The sequence below is a fragment of the Ptychodera flava genome, chromosome 6, assembly GCF_041260155.1.
Source record: "Ptychodera flava strain L36383 chromosome 6, AS_Pfla_20210202, whole genome shotgun sequence".
Classification (NCBI taxonomy): Eukaryota; Metazoa; Hemichordata; class Enteropneusta; family Ptychoderidae; genus Ptychodera; species Ptychodera flava.
In genome coordinates this window covers 15,718,258-15,730,729 of record NC_091933.1, presented here as the reverse complement: position 1 = coordinate 15,730,729, position 12,472 = coordinate 15,718,258, and the positions used below count along the sequence as shown (strand labels likewise).

The 12,472-nt window shown below is 39.6% G+C and overlaps 1 protein-coding gene across 1 annotated transcript in view; it reads left to right on the top strand.

The window, feature by feature from the left end:
* Positions 1-12,472, top strand: part of LOC139134961 (peptide methionine sulfoxide reductase MsrB-like) — a 69,624-nt gene that overhangs the window by 25,912 nt on the left and 31,240 nt on the right. The gene's annotated exons all lie outside the window — the stretch shown is intronic.

Here is a 12,472-nt window from a genome sequence, read left to right as displayed (position 1 = left end):
CTATTTAGCTTGTCAACTTAGCGTCTATATGTGTAAAATGAATGGTTATTGTTTACATTTGAATTCTAGTCTGGACCAGAAGTCAGTTTTCAACAATAACAATGCAGTTTACAACCATGGGGGCTGAGTTGACAAGCTGGATACTGTGTATATCAACATTCTTTGGGGAGAAGAACAAGGAATTATGGTTCACATTCAAAATAATTATGGTGAAATTATCATCAAAAGTTAGCATTACTGGTGCTTTAAAGTGACGTAAAGAGAAATGTTTAAGTCAGCAAACATAATGGTTCTTACATGTCTTTATACATAAAGAATATAAAGATGTTACATTCTCTATTATTGTTGATGGATCTATTGTTATGATGTATTGAATCATTGCTGATGGATCTATTGTTGTGATGTATCCAATTTCTATGAAAGGAAGGGTGTTGTACAGCAAAAGATACTGGGAGATGCTGTCAAACCAGCCAGAAGAAACTTAGCCACTGAGTTGCAAGATCAGTCTACCTTATATTCCAGCACATACACTTAGTACTACTGAATGTAAATGGAGTGGCATCTCAATAGTAGCAATATGTGGGTCTGCTCGTTGATTGTAAACAGTTTCTGTTTTTCCTATGCCTCATGCACGTCTTTAAAATTACTGACACTATCTTATTTCAAATATCTGAAAATATTTACCCTCCATTTCAAGGCAGAGCCTTTTTCACCGACTTCAAAAGTGAATTAAAATCAAACTGAAGTGTTTGCATTGATCAGTATGTGAAACTGCTGGATATTTGAAATGTGTAGAGCAAAAATCAAAATCAAGTGAGAAGAGTTTTTCCCATGTGTCCAGATACTTTTCTATAGCCATCAGCTGTCTATCAATGCAAAAGTTCAGTCACCCTGAATTGCTGTGAAGGTTAAAGGTCGTTTCATGAAGAGTCAGGTAGCTTGTCAGTTTTCTGAACTCTGGTTCCGGTCACCCCTATCAGCCCTATGGCCAGGTAACAGTTACAGAGGAGGGAGTGGAGAGGGTTACACAGAGTATCATATGCTAAAGACTTTGCACTGTCATATAATGTACGCTGACACCGTGGTTAATTGCAAAGGGCCACAGTCATGCAAGACCTATTCTGAATTAAGGACTCTTTCACCTTTTCGTTGACAAAACCGACAGGAAGGAACTTAACTGGTCACTGACTTGTGTTCAGTTTATAAAAGGGTTGGGTTGGAGTTCGATACCATGGTTACCTCCTCAATATCGTCGTTTGACTTGGACAAAATCAAGGCACATGATTTTCACCAAAGCATTAGTCATCCAAAATTGCTGTGGTTTATCTACCAGTTTTATGTTTCAGTGAACTGCACCCAACCCAGGTAGCGTGTCAGCGGAAATTGCTCATCGCACATGCATAATTACTATTCAACACAAATGATGAAGTATATGTTGATTGAGTAATTCCAAGAAACTATGAGACTATAAATTCAGTTGTATGTAAACATTATGTCCTGTACGTCGTATAACAGGCAAACACTAATCACGGTTTGGAGACACCATGCACTAATATATCAACTTGTAAAATTTTGTGAGGTTGTCTGTCATTTTTCTCATATTTGTAAAGATTACACATTGAATACCTTACTGCTGCAGGGACTTGTTTCAATCATAACTTGGTTAACCTACATTTGCTTTACCTGTGTATGAACCCTGTCAATAGCAAGTCAAGACTATGTTCACCTGTCTTTCAACCCTTGCAAAGTATGGGTATTGGCAACTGATATGGCTTCTGACAGTCTATTACTTGTATGGCATGGTGTGGAAAAAGTGTCAACAAAATTGGAACAGCCTGAATCATAAATGGAAGTTGAGAGAGTATTAGCAGGAAAAATTAACCGCTAGATAGTTCTGTTCCACAACACCGTAGGCTCCACAGTCTGCTTCAGTCATACCATATCCATATGTTTTCAGTGTATTATTAATTTTTCTACTATCTCGCAACACCGGAAGCCTTATACAATGCTTTGAAGCGTGAGTTGTTGCTGCCCACTGCAAGATGACTAACAGTTGACCTTTTAAAAGGAAAGATTTTGGTAAACAATTCTGTTATCTCGCTTAGTATTCATGCAAAAAAGGGCTAGGTTCTCAATGAAAAAGCCAGAATATATTGCATATCACATCATCCAGCAGCAACACATGAAGATTTTTCAATTCACTCTGGACGTATGATACTGATATTGTATGTCAAGGTATAGTGCTTACAACCTCTTTGTATGCAAGCAGTGTGTATTTATTCTTAGCATTTACATCTCTTAATGTTTTCCTTTTTTTCAATGCCATCGGTAACAATTAGATTCACATATTGTGAAATCATGGAATATATTTTTGAAAGAGGACAACTGTTCTGACAAAGGATGTGTGTTCTTGAACAAAATGTGGTATAGGATAGCAAGGAATGGCAGGCAGATAAAATAGCTAATACATGTATTGCTAATACTTGCAGTAAGCTTAAGTGTGGATGGGATTGGGTTTATATTTCAGAAAAATATAAGAAACAAGCTTGATTTTGAAAAACTTAGCCTGGGCAGGGTTATTCTGTAATAATGTGACTCTCAAAGTTAGCCCTGAGAGATGCAATTTTTGGATCTTTGAAATTCAAATTATGTCACTAAATTTGAAATCATCAACCTATACAAAAATTGAACCTGGTAGCTTGCATATCAAACATAAGAATTGATTTCACGGATTATTGTAATGATAGTCTATTCCTGTTACACCCTTGCATTGGGATGAAGGATCTATTTCAACCGGAGGATTGGAGGTATACAATATACATAGTATTGTGTCAAAAACAAATTTGCAGTCGCAATCTCAGTTTTCTTTCAACTTGAAATGATTCACTCTGTACATAGGTGGTGACATAGACTAAAGACTGACTGTTTCAGCATGCTTCAGGGAGTGCTGGATACTTTAGTAAGATGAAAACATGCAGTTGATGAAACAAAAAATGTGAATTTTTCTTAGAAAAGACGGCTAAGTACTTGACCACTGTAAGCGATTTTTTGACATATATTACATGTAAGTAATACTGAACTGCAGTTGTCCTTTGTTATAGATTTCTCTTCTGTTGAGGAAATCTATTCGTTTTTTTATTACTTCTTTTAATTTGTCAGTATTACACCATTTTGTACTGATGGTGGGTACGTAAAAAATGACTAAATAATGAGTGAACATAGATGAATATGAGAAACTTTTCAAGGAGGCATTTTGTAAGAAGCTATATATGTGTTTTTCAAAAACAAATAATTCTGACATAGACAACTTTCTGAACGCAGTTGGTAACTTACTGGGCCCAGGTCCTCGACATCATATGAAAAGCTGCAAGTCGTAAATTCATAGTGATGAAGGTTCAGATTGGGTATCATTATATTTTAACCCGTCATTTGGCATTAATAGAGTCCATTGGCATGAATAACATGTTGATTTTGAACAATTTTATGCTTTGTCGTGAGAAATGGGCTGTAACCGTCTACGTTCATATCCTCCAACCCAACACGAATGTTGAATGGTAGTGTATTCGAGAGGCAATCTTCCTCGACGATCGAGAGGCTTCTCAGTTTCAAGATTTTGCATTAATTTAAGAATAGTAACATTCTAACGGAGACTTCCGCAGATGGGAAGGCATGCGACGAAAACGTCCACACTGGAAAAGTTCCGAATTTTGCACCTGTTTACGCCACGGTAGCAGAGTCGCAACACGAGAAGGATATACTTGTATAATGCGATTCGTTACTGTATTTGTGGATGCTCATGGTGAGTTGTGTACCCTCAGACAGTAGCAGTTGTCTGAGGTGTAATCAGACACAAAATTCTGCGTACAAGATCGAGAAACAAATACTCAAATATGGCATCCATATAAAAACTCGTAATTTCACGTGATTTTTCTCGTTTAGAGGATATGATTCACAAATATATGAATCAAGTCCGGCGTTTGGACTTCTCTGCGAATACCACTCCATCGATGAGATGCTAGATTTATCGTGGTGTTTATTTGGCAATCTATGTTTCAATTCTGAACGCCAAGGGGAAAGTATCCTTACGAAGTATGCTTTTCCAATTGTACCTTTGTGATAATATATTTTTCCATCGGGAGAAGAACAGTGACAAGTGCGATCTTCGGCCCCACCACTCCATGTACGGTCCCAGACACACCACCAACGGACCGGCACATGCTACGGCGCGGCTCCCAGAGTTGAACCACGGCGTCTTTTAAAGTGTCCAGTTTCCCGCATTTGTCGCTAACCACATCATACATGTGGCAGCACCCTAACAAGCATTAGCACTTACTGTAAAAAAGATGATTTATTTATTTATTTATTTATTTATCTATCCATTTATTTATACTGACACCCAATAGGCGAAGCCCAATAACTGGATTCAGTCAATATAGTAATGTACATGTACATAACAAAGCAAGATTGAGGACAGGACAGAACAAAAAAATAACAGCAATTAAAAAAAAGACCGACAAACATTAAATACATTCACTAAAGGCATGTCAGCAAGTGATACATGTAAAAGAACGGTAGACACTTTGGTTTTAAAAGCATAAAAACTAGAAAACAGATCAACATCAAAACGATATAGTATTCATTGCCCGAGATAAAATGAATACTTTCTGAGATTTACTCGCTGATTGAGTATTCTGAATAAGTCATTAGACGCCTCTGAGGGACGTAAAAATGAAGCTCGCTGGTATTATCTGGACAATCAACCAAAAAATTGTCTCACTTGTGAACAAAGCAAAGTTCTAAAATTTGACATCGTAAGTAGAGTGGCAAAATATTAAAATAACAAGTTGACATAGATTACAGTAATTGTCACTATTATACTCTAGTCCTTAAATAAATCTCGTAAGTTTCTCTTGAACCCGTTCGATTTTGTCAATATAAGATTTGTGTTGTGGAGACCACACTGCCGTACAACACTTCATGATACTCCTAACAAGATAAATATAGAGACTTCGGATGGCAACTGTATTCAAAGATTGCGCACACTTCCAAAGTTCCGTTTACATAGAATGTGTCAAGCGTTTTTACAGTTTGGATGTTCGTTTCACAAGTTCTATATACAGTCGATTTGTATTTCCACAGAGTTGTATAGGTGCGCCAAATTCGTCACTTCGTACGTATGAAAACGTAAGTTGTGGCAAGCTCCGGAGAAATATTGTCCCAGGATCAACTTCATCGGGCTCGGACCCCGCCAATGCCCCGTCACAGTAAGGCCAGAAGTTTGCATTTGACTCAGGAATATCAGAGTGGCAAATATAATGACCGAAACCCCTTGTGTTGGCTATTCATATTTCACCGTCGAAGCATGCGAGCGACCGAACTGCGAACGGGGACAAGTTCCACCCATCCTCATGCAAACCACGCTCACAGGAACTCGGACAGCTGCCAAGTTTTGATAATTGTCTGACGTATAACAGTTTCACAGTACCCGATCGCGAAAAATACATGTGTACAGACTGGCTTTCAGATTCGGTCATGGCATGATTGGTCAGATCAACGGACAATGATGAGTGAGGTACATTATAAACCTTAGGGTCTATTGGTATGGTAACGAATTTTGGTTTATCTTATCGTTGCCAATACTTTACATGCAAATATTCGGTCAAACTGCTGTGATTTTTTAAAAATTAAATTTCCGCCGAACTACTCATGTACTAGGGCGTACTAAGTACAAAATCTCCATCACCGTGTCAGAGGGCAAATTTTATTGAGGTTGGTCATCAAGAGCACAGAGTAATCAAGATTTCAGATCGATCAATCATATGCGTGCACTTACGGCCAACGACCCTGCTTTGGAACTTACTGATGATGCAACAGTTACCCTGTTAAACTAAGTTCACCTTGCAAATGCAGTATTACAACGAAGTTTGGAAACACAGATTTGTCTGTTTTAAACTTGTAAAGTCGTATATGGAAAGTAAATTATCGTCAACTTCTCTGCACCGAAAGTATACTGTGTCTGGTCGACGCTATGGTGATAGGTGAACTTTTATTTGCTATTGCGAAATGGGAATATTTATTTCACAAATTCTATATATTCAGTTGATTCATTCCCACAAAGTTGTGTAGGTGCGCCAAATTCGTCACTTCGTAAGTATGAAAACGTGAGTTGTGGCAAGTTCCGTAAAGATATTGTCCCAGGACCAACTTCATCCGACTCGAACCCCGCCCATGCCAACAGTAAGGCCAGAAGTCTGCATTTATACCTCAGAAATATCAGGATGGCAAATTTAATGATCTAATCCTCTTTTGTTCGCTATTCGTATTTCACCGTCGACGGCGTCGTCGTGGCATGCGAGCAACCGAACTGCGAACGGGGACATGTTCCATCCATCCTTATGCAAACCACGCTCACAGGAACTCAGACAACTGCCAGATTTCGGTAATTGTCTGACCTATAACAGTTGCAGTACCCGATAGCCAAAAATACATGTGTACAGACTGGCTTTCAGATCCGGCCGTGGCATGATTGGTCAGACCAACGGACAATGATGAGGTACGTTATAAACCTTAGGGTCTATTGGTACGGTAACGAACTTTGGTTTATCGTATCGTTGCCAATACTTTGCATTCAAATATTCGCTCCAAACTGCTGTGATTTTTTAAAAATTTCATTTCCGCCTCACTCCCACTCATGTACTAGGGCGTACTAAATACAAAATTTCCATCACCGTGCCATAGGGCAAATGTTATTGAGGTTGGTCATCAAGGGCATAGATGTCAAAATTGTACGAGATCGACCGATCATATGCGTGCACTTACGCCCAACGACCCTGTCTCCGGACGTACAGATGATGCAACTGTAACAGTTACCCTGTTAAACTAAGCCCACTTTGCAAATGCAGTATCAGTACAAACGAAGTTTGGAAACAGATTCGTCTGCCGTATCGAACTCAAGATCAAGTAACTATCGGTATTTACACATCCCACCATCCATCCTCCAATCCATCCATGCATTCCTCCATCAACCCATCCACACAATGGCACGCATGCCTGCGAGGTCTCCTTTGTCCCTTTCCACTCAAACCGACCTGCTCACATACGCAACACCATCGCAGTTTCGATATCGTTCACAGCCCCTACAGAGCAACTAACCAGTCAATTAAAGGGGCGAGATTCGAATACTTTCACTTTCCATGGATTTACCATCATAATTTGGACTTCATCGAATCAATGAAACCAAAAATATTATATCCGATCCATCACACCATATTTTGACTACCATATTTTTGTCTTCAAGCCGTTATGTAGTTGACTTCCAAACTTACGATTAACCCGAATTGCTGTTCCGCATTGAACTTTCCAATGTGTGGGCTCCAAGTATGTTTTACAAAACAGCGCAATACCAGAAAGATAAAAAAATACCACGAGCTATGTTTGTTGTTATTGTTGTTGTTGATGGTGGTGGTGGTGATGATGATGATTATGATAATGTCGATGATGATGAAGATTTTGAATTTGTTGCTGTTACTAATGCGGTCGACATAAAATGAAAACAAAATGGCACAATCCTTTTTGAATGCATATGATAAAATATGACGTCACCGTTTAGTTTAAATTAGGCTACGGATTTTACAAATTTAAATCATGCCCTTCTGGCGACAGCACAGTTTCGATGCAGCTACATCTATTCACACATAGGTCTTATATCCTCGTGCGATCATCACGGAGGTAAGAACATCCTCAGATTGGGAGGGGAGACTCAAAAGATAAATTGACGCAAACACTGCTGCCATGACAATCGCTGTCATGTCTAATGAAAGTTGCAGGTGCGAATTTCTGGAATCTGCTGTATCGTAACATTCTCTAGGGTATAGATCTATGGATCTTGGGACGGATCGTCAGTACAAGGTACTCAATTTCACTTCGCGTTTCACGATTTGACTTTTTTCCAGAACTGGTAGTGTCTGCATACCTCCACGAAGATTCCACTCCTTTTCCGAGTTCCAATCAAGTGAATAATTTTGCAAAAGCGCACGGTTGCACTTTTCCCAACAATAATTGTTCTGCAAATTTTCCAATATTTTGACCGCCCTCCATAAGATTCCGTTGTCTATCCCTTAAATGCATACGTGGAAAAAGTATATGCCACGTGCACGTGGCATTGACCTGTCATGTACATGTATACATACGCTTTTCCCGGCGACAAACAATGACACCGCGACGGTATAGGGCTGTGAAGACTATACTTGATCTACTATTTACACAGGGACGAAGTTGGCTCACACTTTTTCTGATAAAAACACAGGCAAGAAGTCCAGGCGGTCTATAAAATGAACACTGTGGGCCGATAATTCTACCAGAGGTGGAACTGTTTGAAATCGCTCGGTCTATCATCTTAAGGCAGTTCGCGCCTCGAAAATAAAATACTTGGAATAAGCTCAAACGTTTCCTCAAGTAACTTTCTCCCACTCTCTTTCAATAACAAGTATGAAAATCAGGGGTAGCCGTGTAAATTTTGGTACTAGAGCAACAAATTACCCAATGTTAGAAAATCAAAATGGCTGCCCATCCCTGTGTCATCTCAAAAACAAAATTCTCCGTTTTCACAAAACTAAGCCGATGAAAACTTTATGTACGCCACAAGCAAAAAAATAAGCCCCAAATTAAAAGTGATAAGCTAAAGAATATTGTAAAAGTTTGAGTCCGCATATCTGTCCCCGAGGCGTATTCTAAAATGTTCAAAAGTGGAAAAACTGAGGAAGGATTGCTTATTTTTGCTGATTGATTTTCAAAAAATTCATTTGAAAGTTGACCTTAAAACAGTAATTTTTAAGGGGAGGGATCATGTTCCTGCTATGTAAATGTAAATCCGATTCGGAAAAAAATAAGTTGAGGGTGATCGAGTCACTTGCTATGTCATAGCTGTAAACAATAAAACGCGCACTCTAAAACGCGCGCGTCCACTGTAAGGGACCGTGCTCACTGTAAAAAAATACACCGTGGTTTTGATGGAAACCTATCTTCATATAGCTTATTGTCAGAGCTTTTAGCATGAAAGCGGACATTGTTAGTGATGATTGAATGATCATTTTATTATCTTCGAGTTATAAGTTTTAAATGTTTGAATGTCGATATATTTACAAAGTATTTAAAAATCCCAACAAAATAATATGAAAAGGATATATTTCTCATCAAATTGTGATTTTTTCCCATTTCACATATAAGGAGGAGGTGATGGTAAGCGAAGTAGCATTGTAAATAGGCTGGTGACCCCATTTTTTATTTGATGCTTATAATGTGCAATATCTGAACAATAATTTATGTGAAAATAAACAAAGTCGCTGGATTGGAAATCTAATAATTCTACACAGTATGGATAAGGCGTGGTCATTACTTTTAAGTTTGCAACAGCTTTAACTGGTGTTTTGGAAGGCGTGAGAAGTGATAATGTAAATTCTTATGCACATTTTCATCGGAACAATAGCTAAAACTTTGTTTCATTTATTATTCAATGTGGTTCACATGCAAATAAAACAAGTGCAGTATTTCAAGAAAGGAACTGAAAGTAAATGTATCGGGTTGGGCAATGCTTACGGGAGATTCATAATTTCTGTCATTCGAATGGGATAAAGTGGGTGTATTTCAAATCCTTCTAGCTGGCAAATTAATCTGGTGACATGTTGATTTTTGTCTTAATCTCATCCTCACATATAAGTCTTACTGTCAGAGAAAAATAACGTAAATTGTTGGTAAAAAATTTAGTGGCTCGATCACCCGTAAATTATTAAACGCGCGCGCGAAAAATGCATGTCTGACCAAAAGTCATTACCTGTATTTAACATGCCTTCAGAACGAAGAGTAGGTCGGTAGAGAACCTGTTTTTCATTTTCAATGGGGTGCGAGCAGTGAACAAGTGGCAAAATATGGCAAGATTATCGTTTATCTATAAAAATGCAAAAAAAAAAAAAAAAGGATTATGATCGAGGGTTTTAAAAAGGACAGATCAGGTTACCCGGAACACACACATTGCTTTTGCCCCAAGATCTAAATGGTCCAGCCTCCGATTTGAAGAATGGCCTGTATGTGATTTCCAGTGGATAGTTGTATTGCGATATCTTAGAGAATTCGCTTTTACATTTCTAGGTATCAATCATAAGGGCTTTAGGATGGGTGGCCGACTATAGACAAACATTGCAGAGCCTGCATTATATTATTTTTTTCGGCCTACCCTTTTGCATTCATGTGATCGGACACAAAAAATGTAAGGAATTCTCTGGGAAAATGTTCCAAACATGTTCACTTAGGGGAAAAAACATATTTTAATATGTCAAATCTTTAAAAAACGCCCGAAAATGTTGTACTGTTGCATGCTGACTTTGCTGCTAGAATCGTGTTATCAATCCCTTATACCTTCCTCGATAGATCTATTGCTTTTGGAAAAGCAATACCTTATCATACCGGTCATACTACAGTAGTACATTCGTGGAGCGGCCGTGTACAAGCCTAGTGTAGCGCCTGCAGACTACGAGGGCACAGAAACCACGGGGCTATCGCTCCCCATCACTGCATATGTCCATCACAAATAAAAAAGATAGGGAGAACTGGGGGAAATCTGAGGCGGGCAGGTGCTGTGAGTGGCAACTATCAAGAAGGTGCATGTGCCACTGTGTACTACGTGGTGCAATCGCTCGTCTTTTCACGATACGCCTTCAGCTGCTGCATTCTTGCGGTTTAACCAACGGAAGTTGAGATAATGGGGACTAAATCATACCAGTGGGAGATAGGGATAATAAGGGGTGACTATTTTTATCAGTTGCATCTTCAATAGTGTCAAGCGTGACGTGGAGGTATAGTGACTGAGTCACCCTCTCTGATGTCTGGCTTTTTCTCCACTGTGACCATTTCATAGGAAAGCACTGAGGTAATCTCAGCGTCTTCCGTGTGAGGAAGGCCGACCTGAAACTCGACTGTTTTTTTTTCGACTACTTCGATGTTTCGAAAGTCAGACTTCAGAGACTTTACAGGAATCCCTCAACAATATCTTTGTGTTTACCTAGAACATGTGGTGGGTTCACGTCTAGAAATAAAGCTTTTCCGATATTTGCAAATATTATGCAACAAGGTACAGCATTGAAGTATTGTATGGCTTCTCTTTCTTTGTCCAAGTCGCGTCGGCGCGTAAACATGAGCGGTGATGAACTACATGCATTACACACATACATGTGCGCAGCATCGTGTTCTACATCTTGATACTGCAAGATGGGCTCCTTGGGTCCGTGTTAGAAGAAAGTAGGTCAACAAGGGTCAGATTTCCGGGTTCAAGTTCTCCAGATTACGGTCATCATGGCGCCGGATGTCCTGTCCCTGACTTATGTCACCTTCAAAGTCAGCGCACTGACCCATGGCCTGTGACATACGGGCAGTAACAGTGAGATGGTAACAGTAGAAGGTAGCATCCATGGTTCGTTGTCGTTTTCCTGGAAATATTGGTCACAATTTTAATCGTAAAAAACGGAAAAGCCGCGAAAGGTGACTGCGAATTTTTGTATCTTTGCAACTAAGATCGAGAACCAGCTCAGAAACAATGGGACAGCCAATTAACGCCCCCGCCAGCTGGCGATGCGCCTGAAATAGTATTGGCAAAGTCCATCGACCCTACACCAAGGACTGTAGTATGCGTATGCATGGGAGGTAGAGCCTCAATCGTGCCTGGGTATGGGAAAATGAGACTCTAGTGCCCGGGAAATCGGTATCGCTTTATCTAATTTCCCTGCCATTACGCAACTGACGGATACTTTCCAAATATAACTTTACAAGTCAATCGATTTCGCGTTTCTCTATTATCGGAAAAATGTACATCCTCGGCAATCATACCTATTTTGGCTTGGCTATCAGCGCGCACACACACACATGCACGAAACGTCAAATTAATCACAGTGCATTTTATCGCTTAGAACGGCGGTTTATGCGTATATATGTCGCAGTAGTTGCAACCGTTACAGCTTCCAAAATCAAATCCCCGTCAAGTGTACGGTGTGGTCTGATGGATTAGATTCGCCATATGTAAACAAAAGATCGGAATGTAAAGAATGCGACGGCATCACATATACACATTGCATCTCCTTACCCAACACGTTACCGAGACGGGCGACTGTCGTCGAACGCATGTGTGGTAGCTCAAATGAACGCATTGAGTGGGTGTTAATTTGTTCAAAAGTATTGCAATCTGTCCTCAATGCAGTAGGCCCATGCTTCCCTGGTTTGCGTAGGAGTACGTTTGTCGAGTCCTGTGACTCTCACATGATCATGACACAAACATGTTTTTCGCGAAATTCGATTGTATTCAGAATTAAAAATTTCACAAGCACAGCTACTTCGTTTCTGTATTATTATACGGTACTTGACCAAAATGCCTAACCGGAACCGCACACTGTGTTTGTGGGCCCTCGACAGCGTCACACATGCGTTATGG